The sequence below is a fragment of the Dermochelys coriacea genome, chromosome 18, assembly GCF_009764565.3.
Source record: "Dermochelys coriacea isolate rDerCor1 chromosome 18, rDerCor1.pri.v4, whole genome shotgun sequence".
Taxonomy (NCBI): Eukaryota; Metazoa; Chordata; order Testudines; family Dermochelyidae; genus Dermochelys; species Dermochelys coriacea.
Window position 1 is genome coordinate 20,324,595 of NC_050085.1, and position 15,310 is coordinate 20,339,904.

Below are 15,310 nucleotides of genomic sequence, written 5' to 3' on the forward strand. Positions count from 1 at the left end.
ATCCTCTATATGGCATTTCAGTGCATATCACAGTGTGTGCAGCACAGGGTTCTTCACATGTGGGGTTTTTGCATTAGTAAGTCACATTTCCTGTCTTAAAATGGTTAGTCTGATTTGGTTTTGCTAGGTGGTCTGAGGCCTCTGGTTGAGCACTGCAATGACACAGGAGACAGAGCAGAGTGTCTGCACTGATAGATTCCTGGTGGCCTGACTGCCCCTAGAGCCAGGCAGAGGGAGGTCACATCATTGTGGGTTTGCCAAGAAAAGCCAAACTGTTGTTGACTGTACCTGGTCCTCTTTGCGAAGGAGAGAGGCACATGCTAGAGTAGCTTTCCTAATTCGCTGCTTGATGTGAAATGAGAAATTCCTCTCCACTTCCTTTCCCAAACACACCAGGACCTTTGCCACTCCTTTTCATGCTCCAGACCTGCTTAGATAAATGATATGGAGAGCCATGCTCCCTGTACTGCTGGCACAGCTTGGGCGAGACTATCCAGAATTCTTGGGCCTCTGCTACTCAACTTTCTTTTGGGCTCCCATCAGCAAACACCTAACTCTTGCAAATGTTGCATCTTCCTGCACCTCTTCGTTCTGATGCTCAGAGTGGCAGAATTGCTTTCAAAGATGGATTGGGACATGAGATTTCATGCACTGCTTTACAAATGGGACAACAGGATATCAGATAGAGAGAAAACTGGGGTCCTTTACATGGCCAAAGACTGGTGTTTAACCTGTCATCCTGATCAAATTCCACTTAGATCACTACATGTGTTTCACTTTAAATATACTGTTGGTTTCAATGGGATGTAGTCTGTCTGTTGCTGAGAGAGGTGGTGGTGGGGAAAAAGAGATCTAACAACCAGGGTCAGATTTGCAAAAGAGTCATAAGGGTTGTGATGAGAGCAGATGCATTCTGAGCACTTCTGAAAATCTGGTCTATGTTTTGGTTCCTATGTGGCTACTGTGCCCTTGGAAATTTGCCCCTCAGCCCTTTTGAAAATCTGACCCAAGAGGCCTGATCCAAAACCCCTTGAAGTCAATGAGTGTTGTTCCATTGGCTTCAGTGGGCTTTTTATTAGGCATTGTGCTTTGGGATCCTTCTGGATGAAGGTGTGATATAAATTGCACAATATTTTTCAGGTAATGTTTTGCTATCTAGTTACCCTTTATTAATTTCTCAGAATCCAGTAAGGATTATTTTAAATCAGACAGTCAAATGTCATTTACATTATGATTGTTAAGAATCCTAATGCCTGTCTGACCTTCAATATGATCATTCTCTCAGAACTTATTTTAGTGAATATTTCTATTTTTAAATTGGTGACTACATAAACGCATTACTGCTGCAGAGGATTTGAGCGAGAGAGTGGAAAGCAGCATGGCATTTTAAATGGATTGAACGTGATTATCTGAGCTGGAATTTCACCCAGATACCAGGTCAACAGCTGTTTAATGGGAGTCACTGGGGCACCGTGTGGGTGCTGCCCACACAAAGCAGTTTGTAGGAACTGGACCCTGTTCTCCAAACTGCAGGACCATGTTGCATCATTTAGCACAATGAAATGCAAGGGAATGATGCTCGTTGACTTGTATTTCCCCCTATGGTCTCTCTCACCTTCACTCTATTATTATTATTTTGCAATAATGGTTTTCAACAACATGGTTTATTTGCAAATTAAATGAACAGAAAGTTTCCCCCAGAACCAGCTCCCTTTATTTCAGTGCAAGTCAGAGCGGGCTGAATGCACAGAGCAGCTATTGGCGAAATCTCCCTTGCCATGGTCATGCAGATGGACAAGACTGGGGAGAGAACGTCTGACTCTGGGCAGAGCCTGAACTTCTCTGTTCACCCAAATTAGCCCATTGCAAAATGGGAAGGCTCCTATGCTCCCTTGTAAAGTGCTTTGGGATGTGCAAATACAAAGTGTTATAATGATTTTTATTGGACTTTCCGTGTTCAGAGTTCGGACGTCAGGCTGCCATTTTTTGAACTGTTCAGGTCATCACTTTGCTCAGGCTTTCAAGTTTCCAGAGGGAAATGTGCTATCCCTCTTGTGCTGACATGCCGCCTAGCAGCACTTTGATGCCTGTGTCTCTCTGTCTCAGGAGCTGTTCATAGGATCCTAAATAAACTCATGTCATCAGTGATCCTCCATAAATCTTCATTACCATTTGCCTCAGCTGCAGTTCCAAACATTTCTTCTCTCCCTAATGGTTCCCAAAGCGGCCATAATTCTTCTTCAGGGCCAAGAAGTTAACAATATTTTCTAACCATTGGATACATTCAGTTTATATCTTATTTCTCAGCCTTATGTTTTTAAGCAAACATCATCATTTTATAGGAGAATAAACTTTGGATTGGCAGTAAAAGAAAAGCAGGACAGAGAGCATTTCTCATACTCTGGAGCAAACAGACGGTGACTGATTTTGTCTCAACCTGCAGGAAATAGAAAACAAAGTTAGAAGAATAAAATTATAGGCTTTTAATCTGACCAAAGACATTTATTGGGACCTAGCATCTTTCACACACTGCAAAGTGCTCTCCTGACCTTTTCAAATGTATTCTTTTAAACACTGCCCAAGAGTCCAGACTGTGTGACTCTTCTGGATCTTAGGCATATACAAATGATCCCATTCCAGCTACAGAGGGAAACATTTTAAAAATGCCTTGGCTTGTGATATGAGGATTGTGGGACCCAGCGGAAGCGTGATGAAGATGGCAGGGCTCAGGGAGTATTACTGTGCAGCATATTATTGTTATTTACTCGTACATCAAGTATTGCTTAAGACTGAGGATGGAACAATGGCTGTGATGGGCCACTGGTTCAATCTGATATGGCAAAATCTTAGGCTCATGGTCAGTGGAGCACCCCGACGTTGATTAAATGGATCCCAAACTGTGTGTCTCGGAGAGGCTCCAAGTCTCTGGTCTTTGCTGTATTGCCTGGCATCTGTCCTCATGTCAGTGTGCTGGTCCTCTGCTGAGTCTAGATTGCTCCCTGAGCCTGGCTGCATCCATGCCGTGGCCTGCTCTCTGGGCGGATCACCTCACCCTGGGGGTAGGGGCCTGCTCCCCCCAACCACCTCCGCAACATGCCTCAACATGTGTGTTCTCCTTTTAGCCTTGCCCTGGTGCCAGCTGATTGGCCTGGAGCCAATACTCTGTCCCTGCTCTGGAGTGACATTCCTCTCCTCCAATGGGAAGTCTAGTTGGCAGCAGGAAGTCAGGGGAAGCCACGTCCCCTTTCTGTCCAGCCCCTTGTCAATCAGGCCACATGGCTCATTCCTCATTACAACCACACCACACCTGGTTCTTTAAAGACCACAGCATTCTAACTTGGCAAGACAAGTGGCTATTCCCTGGCCAGTTTAGGTGGCCCTTGGCTCTCACTGGCCTGGAATAGGAGAAAGATTACACAGTGATAGCAATTCCCATTTGCCTTGCAATCCTTGTAGCACAAATTCCAGAGCTTGGCTTTTCTGTCCATGTTACAGTGTTAGTCACATGAACAAGCTGGTTGAATTGTAATGCGAGGAGCAGTCCACGAGCCATGTTAGTATGAACAGCCACTGTCATCTTTTTAAGCAGTCTGTACTTTTCTTGCTGGCCATTCGGTCTCTTTCTCTCTAGCACCCAGAGACTGTACAAAAGAGAAGAGAAATGAGCAGAGTCAAATTAGAGAACAAAGAAAAGGTCAAACTCATATTTCAGGATTACATCTCAGGACATTTACAGGTGCTCTCCATTCAGGAGCATGAGCATTGTTCTTGCCATAATCACCACAAGGAACAATTTCCTGAAATTACCACGTTTGCCTCATTTTTCCAAAATGCTAGTTACTCAGTTTGGGACTGATTATCTGAGCAGGTGAGCACCTTAAGCTTCTACTGACTTCAGTTGGAATTGTGGGTGTTCAGCACCTCTGAAAAATCCTAAAAGTTCAGCGTTGCGAGATGCTTTTGAAAATTTAGGCTGCTTGATTCTATACAGTTATTAATCACATTTAGTTAAAGTAAGAGTCAAAGGAAAACTTCTCCCAAATCTCAACCCAGATTGGAACATCCCTTTGGCTTTTTAAAAAAAGCGTTATATTGCTTTTAATGTTCAATTGCTCAGAAAAGGAGGGACTGGAATATCATGGTGTTTCTAGTGCTGATTGACCTGGGGTCAGGGAGTACTGGAAATTTTATGGAAAAGCTAAGATTTCCAGCTCATCTTCTAGATCAAAACAGTTAAGAGGAACATCTAGGAGGTTGGATGCTTGGCTAAATTGATCCTCTGATCCTTTTGAGCTTTGCCCATCCTTAGTTAGTTTATGTAATTATTTGAGATGTGTTCAGTTATAGGTTTAACAAAAACGCCGTTGTAGCAAATTTGGCTCCAACTTTAGGTACTGAAAAAATGAATTTTTTACAAAAAACTGAAAACCTATAGAAATGTTTTTATGATTAAAAAAATTCCAACACAACTTTTGACAACTTCCCTGCCAAATACAAAACAACCTCCCCGCCCTATTCTTTTGCAGTCTAAACATTGCAACATTGAGAAAGCGGACCCTGAGATTAGAATATACAACTGACTAACAACGGACTCCACCCAAGAGGGTGAAATTGACGGACTAATTTTTAAATTATTTCAATTATTGGGAGAGGACTACATATACCCTGACTAAATTGGCCTTCAACATTGGTTCTCCACTTGTAAGGTAACTCCCTTCTCTTCCAATATATATTTGTCTGTATCTGTAATTCTCACTCCATGCATTTGAAGATGTGGGTTTTTTACCTATTTTGAAAGCTTATGCGCAAATAAAATTTGCTAGTCTTTAAGGTGCCACCGGACTCCTCATTGTTTTTGTGGATACAGACTAACACGGCTACCCTCTGATGCTTGGCTAATTTTTATTTTCCCTCTTGATAGAAATGCAAACAGCATAAAAATGCAAACAGCATAAAAAGTAACAGATTTTAAATATCAATTCCATTGCAGTAACCCAAAGAAGATGTAATTAGGAAGGCAGAGTTAGGAATTTAAAATTAATAAATACATAAAAATAAGAGCATTATGGAAATTGTGGCCTTTTCTGAAACTAATAGAATGGCATACTATTTAAGGCACTCATTCCCATCAACACAAAAACAATCTCCAGCCCAGCATTGTGAAATACAGTTATATGTAGTAAAGGTTTTATTTCAAAATAAGTTGCTGTATAAAGTCTAAGGGAAATCTTTATTTAAGACTTTTAATTTAACTCCTGCTCCCGGACAACAGCCTCATACCTGCACTGCTATCTCCTATCACAGATCTCTGACATCAGTGGGCCTTGACATAGATCATGGGGGCTGTGCTAGCAACTTCCAGTGGAGGATCAGGACTGTTGGTTGTTAAAATGCACCTGGAATTCCCCAAGGGAGAATGCCCTGGGAATTTTCTCCTTATTGCACCTGCCCAGCCACTGAACTGAGGTGTTTTTTCTTGTTAGAGTCAATTGTGCAACCCCCCCAGGACTTATAAATGCCTTGATAATATAGATAACACCAGGCACTAAAGCTGAACTAGTTAGGTACCTGATCTCTTTTGTGATAATGCCTAGAAACCCTCATCAGGGAATGGTACTCCACTGCGCTAGGTGCTGTCCACACAGATAACAAGAAGCCAGCCCTGGCCACAAAGGGCTGTCAATCTAACAGGGTAATTCATCCTCCCTCTTTACCCTCTCTGTTGACACGAAGAACTGAAGCAGCCTCAGTGGAATGGAAGCTCCCTGAGAAAGCAGCACATACAGTGGGCCCCTGACCAGGGAAATATCTGGGAAACGGGATGTCAGGAGAATGCCATGCAAAGTGTGGGGCGCTTGAGGGAGGTGATTAGGACTGAGGCCACAAGCTCATTTTACACAGGCCACTGAATGTATATACATATATTGGATTGACTTCACGTCCAGGTAGGGTGAATTTTGGGAACCTTCTCTCAGCCTCTTCTTGTGGGTGACATTCACCCTCCACAAGAAGCCTGTACAGGGCACCACTCAAGCCCCATTCTGAGACCCTAGAGTGGTTCATAGGCTTTGGGGCCTTCAGCTCCAGGGTCGAATTCACCCTGAGAGAGGACAGATGGTCCAGTGGGATGGGTGCTAGCCTGAATTCAGCTCCTTGCTCAGCCACAGACACCTTCTGTGACCTAGGGAAAGTCACGTAGTCTCTCTGTGCCTCAGTTTCCCATTTGCCACATGGGGATAATACTTCTCTACCTCACAGGGGTATTATGAGGAGGTATCCATGACAGACTGTGAGGCATTCTGCCAGAATGGTAATGGGGACTGTACAGATGTCTTGGGCAGGTAGGTACTGTCACCGCTTTGCAGCTAACCCTGTTTTTAGAAGAGCATTGAGAAAAGTCTGAGTAATTGTGCTAATTTTTGTAGAAATATTTTCTCTTTTCTTTTTTTCCTGTGTGCTCCATCCATCTTCAGAGATGAAGAAACCAAGATCTCTGGGGATTTGGAACAAATCCTAAATTAACAAGCTACTTCTCTGCTGACACAGAGTTAAATGGTTTTAAGATTAATATTATCTTAAGTAATTGTTTAGATTAAACTCCATTATGCTTAATAAATAATTAACCTTTCAGATGGAATGCACTTACAAAAAAACAGAGTGGTCTGCTTAGCAGGAACATGGGTAGAACAGACAGGAAGTATTTGTAGGCACATACAGAAAAGCTGACTTCCCAAACCACAAATTAAATTCAGATAAGTTTTGCGTTAGTTTGTGCATAACATGTAAGTGACATTTTCTGGGCAAGAAGATCTGCAGTGCTCAAGGGGAGAACTTGCAAGTGTAAGAAGGAAAACAGAGACGCCATATGGATTCTTTTGTCCCCAGTATAATTCCTCAGCTTTTATAAACCACCTTTTTAATTTGGTCAACACTCTCTAGGTTAAAGTAACCATTTTTTAATGTCAGGGACACACAAAGTAGCAATTATCTCTGTTCCTATTGGTCAGGAGACTCAGCTAGCTTCCTTTACATTTCATATTTATTACTTTACAACCTCAGGCTTTCAGCCAAAAAAAACCCCACACACATGATTTTTATCAGCAAAAACAATATTAGCACTTAATTCTTTGCCCATATATAGTGCCTCCCATCCAAAGCCTTTCACAAATATCAGTTCAGTCTCTCCTCACCCTTTCTGAGGTATCATATTGTCCATTTTACTGATGGGTAAACTGAGGTTCCGAGGGGGCACTTGTCCAGTGTTGTACCTAAAAGAAGAGCTGCCCATCTCTGCTCAGTGGGCTGAAATAAGCCTGGTTGGGCTGTCTGGACTCTACACTCCCTTGACCTTTGGGATGAGGTGAAACTATTAGACATTATTTTGAGATATTGAACCAAAGTCTGGTCTCAGTTATTCTGGCGTAACTCCAGAGTAGCTCCATGGGATCAGATTTTACATCACTGTGACAGAGAGAGGTATCTGGCTTATTGAGTTGGACTTCTTCCCTCTTCTGAGTTTGCTAATTTCAGCCCAGAAAGCCCTGTTCAGCATCCTTCAGTGGAGCCATACCATGAGCAGGACTGGCTCTAGGCCCCAGAAAAGCAAGCACGTGCTTGGGATGGCACAATTCCAGGGGTGGCTTTCTGGCCACCTTTTTTTTTTTTTTTTTTTTTGCTTGGGCAGTTGCAAAAAACCTAGAGCCGGCCCTGGCCGTGAATTGTGCAGGGGATGCAAGTCTCACTGAAGCACAAAGAAATGGTCTAATTATACAGTGAAAATAAAGCATGAGACTGTGTGATGCTCTATCTAACAGCTCTATGGCACATTGCCCCATGTGGGGAATAAGGGGCTGGTTCTTGCACGTTCTGTGACTCTGGCCCTGAGAATGCTCCAGAGGCAGCATGCTTATCTTGTGCGGTGCAGGGAGCATCTCTCAGCCCAGCACCACTCTCTGGCTTAAGGACCGGCATTCACAGGCCCCAGATGGGCATGTGACCTTCCTCTTCAGATGGAGAGGAGTGTCTTATTTGCAGTTCTCCTCCATTGTGAAGTACCAGGCTGCAAGAGAGAAAGGGGCTAGCAGAGACTCTCTTTGCAGCATATTATCGATTATATTGAGCCCCGTCCTCTGCCATGCCTATAATCTGGATCGCGATCTTCCTTCCTGCCTGCCGCTGGTTGTCCTGAGAGCAATTTTCAGCAGACAGAAGGGGACAGCAGCATGACTGTGGCCAGTTTGACAAGCAGGCTTCTCCACTAATAAAGCTGCAATGGGTTGGAATTAGGATTTATTGTGCTGCGCAGACATTTCTTCAATACTTCGAGTTGATGACCCCAGTGTTGGTTTTGAACTATTGTTTAATTTGCACGTGTTTCAATTTAAAACTCGCAGCAATGATTAATCAACGGCCTGGAACATCGCAGCGCTGCAGAAACAGGGATATGGAGATTAATTAGAAAAGGAGATTTGAATGTACAGTTCAGAATTTCAAGTACTTAGAGATGTTGCATCTTGAGTTCAGTTAACATGTCTCTGCTCTGCCAGAGAATTGTTTGGTTTCTCACATTGTTCTGCTAAAAGGATGGCTGGAGAGGAGATGGTGGGGAAGTATATGCAACATATACTGCTGCCTGGGTCAGTAGCAAGGGGCTATGATATGCTGCTATGTAGAGCTGGGTGGGAAATGGTTTTCTGACCCCACAACATTCTTGGAGATTTTGGAATTTTTTAACTGCTTTGGGATCAACGTGAGACCTGGGGGAGGGGAGGACAGAAAGAGAGAGGGAGGGAGAGAGAAATGACATGAAAAACACCTTTATTCACATAAAAATCACATAAAAAAAAACTTAAAAATGTTATAAAATTTCAACACACATACAAAGAGATATGAACGAAATAAAGCAAAAGAGGTCTCCAATGAACTTTAAACATGGATCACTAAAGCATCATCATCATCATCATGATGGAGTTGACTCAAAATATTGTTAACCCATCAAGTCAACTGAAAAGTGTCCCAGTTACAAGTCAATTGATAAAAGTGTAATCAATCGGCAGCTGGGCCACCATCTGTGTGGAACAGCCCTAGCACGTGACTCCTCTCTACCGGGCCATTCTGTTCTGGTGAGATTTCAAAACAGTTTTGTCTGACCCAGCAAAAAGTTAGCAAGGCGGGAAACCAGCCAAATGCGAGTGCTGTATCTTGCTCCAGGGAAAACAGGGGTTTGGAGAAAAACAGTCCCAAACTGCTGAAAAGCTGCTGCAAAAGAGGAAGAAGAGGAACCAGTCAGGAGCAGTGTGGGAAAAAATGGAGCACTGGGCCTCATGCCAAACAGGAAGGGCGCTGCGCAGACACCACAGCGGTAACATGGTGCACAAAACAATGGATGCAGTGGCGGACCTTCCACTGCAAGTCACCGGAGCGCTTAGCATGAGGAGGTTTGCACAACATCCTCCAAGCCAGGGACACAGAGTCATTCAGGGACGGAGGCTGTATCAGGGAGGCCAGGGTGGCATAATGCTGCAGCTTGACACACATACCACAGAGCTGCTTCTTGGTCATGGCTGCAAAAGGAACATTCACCAAACCCTCCCAGGACAGCAATCTGCCTGGCATCTGCACAAGGATCTCATCTTCAGTTCAAAAGGCCTGGAGGGGTGTGGGGTGGGAGGGGTCCAGATACAGTAGCCGATGCCATGACATTGAGGCCAGGAAGGGACCAGCCTCATTTCTGCAGGGGGCCTTGCACTTTCTCCTCAGCCCCCTCCCAGTTCCTTACCATATATTGTTTGGATCCAAAAGAGACCCCCAACACCTTAACCTCCAGAGATGCCCCATTGCAATTGTTGGGGGCAACAAGGGGGTCCACTACACTGCCAAGAGCCCAGTAAGATTGAATTGCTCCTAGCCCAGGAAATGTAGACAGAAGATGCCTGTTCACACTCTTGTAAACAAGTGCAAAGTGCCTGCACGTCACTGTCAGACGTGATAAAACCCTAAATACCTTCAGCATAGGCTGACAGACAAACTGGGAAAGCACCCGGCACAGAAAGGCTAGTCAGATGACTTCTGAAGAGATGCAGAAATGGCTCCAAACTATGAGCATACAGCATCCCAGACAGAGCACACCCAGACAAATGCCTCTGCAAACTGGGAAGCAGCAGCTAAGACCCCCCATTCATCTTTAGAGCACTGAAAACATGGTGGTACAATAAAGAAATATATGAGGAGAACACTGGCCCAATCCCCAAAGCTTCTAACGCTTTTAAAAGATAACTCTGTTTATCTCTATCAAAGGCCTTCTCCTGATCCATTGCAACAAGCCTCACATCCAGATTACAAAGTTTGCTAATGGTAAAAACATCATGAATTAAAAACTAACGATGAAAAATAGAGCTGCAAGGAATACAGTAGGTTTGATCAGAGTGCGTCAAGGAGTCCAGACAGTCCTTCAGTTGGCTATCTAAGGGCCTGGATAAAAGTTTATAATCAGAGCAGAGAAGGGAACTAGGTCTCCAGTTCTGTAAGTCATAGAGATCCCCTTTCGTGTGCAGCAGGGTGGTCTCTTCCCGGCTGCAACTGAGGGCAGCTCTTTCTCCAGGACAAACTCCAGCACCACTAGAAAAAAGTCAGGACTGATAAGATGCCACACATGCTTATAGAATTCACATGGCAGCTCATCGATGCCTGGGGCCTTGCCTCTGGAGAGCTGCTGGAGTGATAGTGGGAAATCCAGGACCCATTGTTCCGCACCAGTCAGCCAGGGTAACCCCGAGGCAGCTAGCACATCACAGGCTTCAGGCAAGTATGGAGTACTGTAAAAACCAACTGTTTTCTGGATCCCAGCAGGGTCAGCCATCAGATGACCATGCAGCAGCTGTAGGCAAACAGTCTGCCATGGTGCTTAAGCTTTTTCTCCAGCCCAAAAAAGAACCTTCTGGGAGCATCAATTTGATGCAAATGAGTAAAACAGGCCAATCCAGGGCTCCCTGCATCTTCTCTTCCAGCAAGCACCACAGAAGCTGGTATTTCTCAGTTAAGGTTTGGTAAATCTGCACTGGGTTTCCCATATCAAGGTTGCCATGAAAGCCCAAGATGTCACATTCCAGGACACTCATGACCTGATGCAAGGACCGTGTGGCAGCTGGCATACTGCTGGCAAGGACAGTTGGCTCTGGACCTCTCCGATATCCCACCACTGTCTCAGGGACTCATACAGGGGCTTGTGCTTCCGTCAACGCTTCCAAAACACAGACAGAGCCTGTATCCGCACTGTCAGATTCTGTCTTCTGCTGGTCCCTTGCTGTCCCAGTCCCCTTCCCATTATCCTGGGGTCCCACATTTCTACCAGGGACCCCCGAGCCAGCAGTGTGTGGGCAGGAACCCCTCAAATGACCACACAGGAAACATTGCATGTTTTCAGAGGTAACAAACACTGTATAATCCACCCCATCTATGTGGTGTATAACACCAGGTTCTGGGGCTGTTCAGGGTTATTTAGAACCACCTGAACCTGGTGCTGGAATCATGTAACATGCCTCCCCTTTGGGTTCTTGTAGCTCAATGGACTCACGTGAACAGCAGACACCAGCTTCCCATAATGCAAGGGCTCAGACACTCGCCTCTCATTTTGAAGCATGGGGGAGGGCAGCCGGGACACTGGAAAAAAACCACTAAGCTGGTAGCAGGGGTAAACATGGGGAAAACTTGAACAAACAACTCCTTGACACGGAGCCCTTCCTCTACCAAACGATTCACAAACTGCTCCTGGGCCAGGAAAAGCACTATAGATTTATTCATTCAGGAGACTGATTTTACATTAGCACAGCCAATAATTTTATCTTCACTCAGCAACACACCCTCCCCAGTGCTGGAGACGTGCACTGAACCCCATGCTTACAGTCAAACCGCTAAACCCATGGAAGTGGACACCCTGGAGAACAACCTCCCACAAAGGAAAGGTGGGGACCAACAACACCCCTAAAACAATGAAACCGCAAGTAACAAAACAAAAGCCACAGACTAACAGACACCCAGCTAGTACACACGTCAAACACAGCCTCCCTTCACCCTCAGCAGCGCCCCCGATCGCGAGAGCGAGCAAGCAAGTGAGCCGTCAGAATAGCCAATAGCCTGGTGATTAGGGCATTCACCTGGCCTATGGGTAGACCTGGGTTCAAGTCTCAGCCCCATGTCAGGCAGAGCTCCTGCTGAATCTGATTCACTTAGTATAAATAATGATATAAAGAACAGAGGCTGCTCAAAAGATGTAGATGCTCATGTAGCAACGGTTGCCACCATATTCCAGGCCATTCAGTGGCCTCTGGTGAGACATGATGACATCAAGCTTGCTGTGGACCTATAGAATCAGTTGCATTGTACGTCTGTGAATTGTGGGTGCCAGGGAAGCTATATGTTGACATTTTTGATGCTCATTCTTTTAATCAGCTGTTCCACATCAAGTGGAGGGCAAGATCAGCAATGAGGATATTCATAGATAACCGACCAACTACCTTTATCATCACTGGTTTGGTTTCAGTGTTTTTCCTGGTACGAGACGGAAGGTTAGCTAATGACGGAGTGCATTTACCCAAGGAATGCCCTTATATGGTCGGTGATCATGGGGGCGACAAAAGCTTTGGGGGCATGATAAGACTGCCAATGACAGACAGTGAATGAACATCCAGCCAGATGTCTTAAGGACCTAGCTAAAGACTGACCTGGATGTTGCTCAGTCTGCACAGAAGCGACGTCCTTTTGGGATTTGATAATGATGATTGGAAAGGTGTGTCTTAACACCACGAGAGAAACTATTGTGATTTCTGGCCTACTCATAAGAGGAATTTTGCAAGAGACATTTCTGTTCTTGAGAAAGCTCCAGCTGAATTTTGAAGGTTCAAGAGGCAAAGAGAAAGTAGGAGGAGGACAGTTTTTTGGATGCTTTATCTGAGGTGCACCTTTCTGAGGTTTGTCCAAAAGTAGGTAACTACCTGGTTCATTTGTCCTGGTTGCAGTGTGAAAAGCGGACATGGATCGTTAAGTACCCGTTTTATTCTTGACAAATAATTGTCCATCCCAGGACACTTTGGTTGTTTGGTAGCCGCATCATTCAGAACAGTTTAGTTTCTATTTCAACTCATCATTGACCCTGGCTGGTGGGGATTTGAGTTAGGATTAGGAGTTCAGCTCCCCGAGGCCTGCAAAAGCTTGAGAATATCTCCCATGTGGGAAGACAGCTGCCCTCTCTGATCAGTGCTTGGAGCTGCTTTGATGGGGTCTACTGGCAAATAAGTTTGGTTCTCTTAAACTGGAAGAAGTGCACAATATCAGTAACATGGGGACAAGTCCTTTGTCCTCCTCCTCGTAGGTTACAGCAGAGGGGGTGACCCTGAGATTCCAGATGGCTTCCCCCAATAAATAATAACAATCCATCCCATTTCTGTCATCTCTCTAACTGAAGGAAGGGGATGATGTGATTTCCTGCAGTGTAAATAGGATGTTAGTCCATTAATTTTTCAGAAAGCTTTCAAGATATCACAGGACCCTGTAATTTACAACCCAGAGATTCCACTGTGGCGTAAGCTCCTTCCTCTTTGTTAATGGATGTTACAGTAACATACAAAACCTATTGCATATAAATATTTGAAAACATTTATGGGTAAAACCCTTTGTTGTGTTTTCCCAAGGTTTGCATGTGGCCTTCAGCGCAGAGAGCCTTGCTGTAACAATGCTAGCTAAAGACCATAAAATGTATAACTTTAGGCGTTAATTGCAATTCCCTTGTGTGTTTGGTTCCAAATCTAAATTTGCCATTCTTTGTTAGAAAAACAAAAGATCTGTTGAATTATTTGTGTTGCACTCTTAGTAAATCAGTGCCATAATGTAATTGTTGGAGCTTCATGGAGCGGTGTTTTCAAAGCAATTAATTCAAGCATTGAATTGGAGGGGCCCTGATTTTTTTTAAAAAAGTTATTTTAATATAGTCACCAGTTAGACCCAAACCTGAAAGTTTCTGTTTTGTTTCAGATTTCTCCTTGTGGCCATAAATGTATCTTCATTGTTTGAACAGCAACTTTGCATATTATCATTTTATATTATAACCTAAATTTCACTCCTCTTGTTAGTTAATTTCTTCTAAGAGAAGGTCCAACATGAACTACTGGATTTACGTACTTCTTGCTCTTAAACAGAAAAGCAGTTGGGGATTTTGGATGGATGGAAAAAAATCATTCACTTGTTAACTAAGAAAAAACAAAGAGCAGGTTGTCTGGGTCTATGATGAGTCTTGGGTGGCACTATTTTGCAGTGTACACAAACGTCAGGTATCTTTTACTTCTGTGATAATCACATGGGTTAAATTAGGCAAAACATATGTCTGTAAATATATGTCAATAGCAAAAGGTACTTTTGGCCAGATTAGCCCCTCTCCTGGGGAAAACAGGTTTAGAGAAATCAGGCAGAAAAATTCCATGAGATGAGTCATCTTCTTTATACTGATGGCTCCTAGATCCACCACTCTATCCTGATTATCTTCATGTAATTTAGTAAGAATGGTCTGATCTCGGGGTAAGGCATGGGACTGGCACTCAGGAGATCTGGCTTTAATTCTTATCTCTGTCACTGACTGTGTGTGTAACCTCGGACAGCTCACGTAATCTCTTTGTGCCTCAGTTTCCCATCTGTAAGATGTGGATAGTCCTTCCTTTCTTCCACTCTGTGAGCTCTCCAGGGCAGGGACTGCCTTTGACTGTGGGTATGTACAGCCCTTAGCATAATGGCGATCATGGCTGGGACCTTGTACTCCCCGTAACTGAATGATGGGTCCATTCTTTCTGCTCATTCACTGTGCCACGTGTTGACTGAAGTGTGCTAATGACAATGTTTACAGTCAAAAGTGACTGTGCTCAGATGTCAGATTCTCCAATTGACTGTGCCATAGGAGAACCTAGAGCGAAAGGCATGCGGTGCCCTGGGCAGCTTGACTATGTTAGTGAATTTTAATGGTTTGGTTTTTTTATATGGACAGGCAGGACTAAAACAGGAGGTTAACAATAAGTCTAAAGCAATGTGTTCATGAGTGGCAGCATGTTCCCACAGCTACCTTATTTAGGAGGAGGATGTGTGCATGGGAATATCAAACCTAGTGACAGTGGCATTTCCATTTCAAGTTGAGTGTGCCAAGCAGAAGAATCCTGTTTGTGTTCCAACAGGGAACCTCCTGGTTTTTGATTTAGGACTAGTGTGTTTGTTTATTTCAAGCCATTTCCCTGTCCCTGAAGTGGCCTTTTCCCTTCTTGCTGGGGGATGCTGA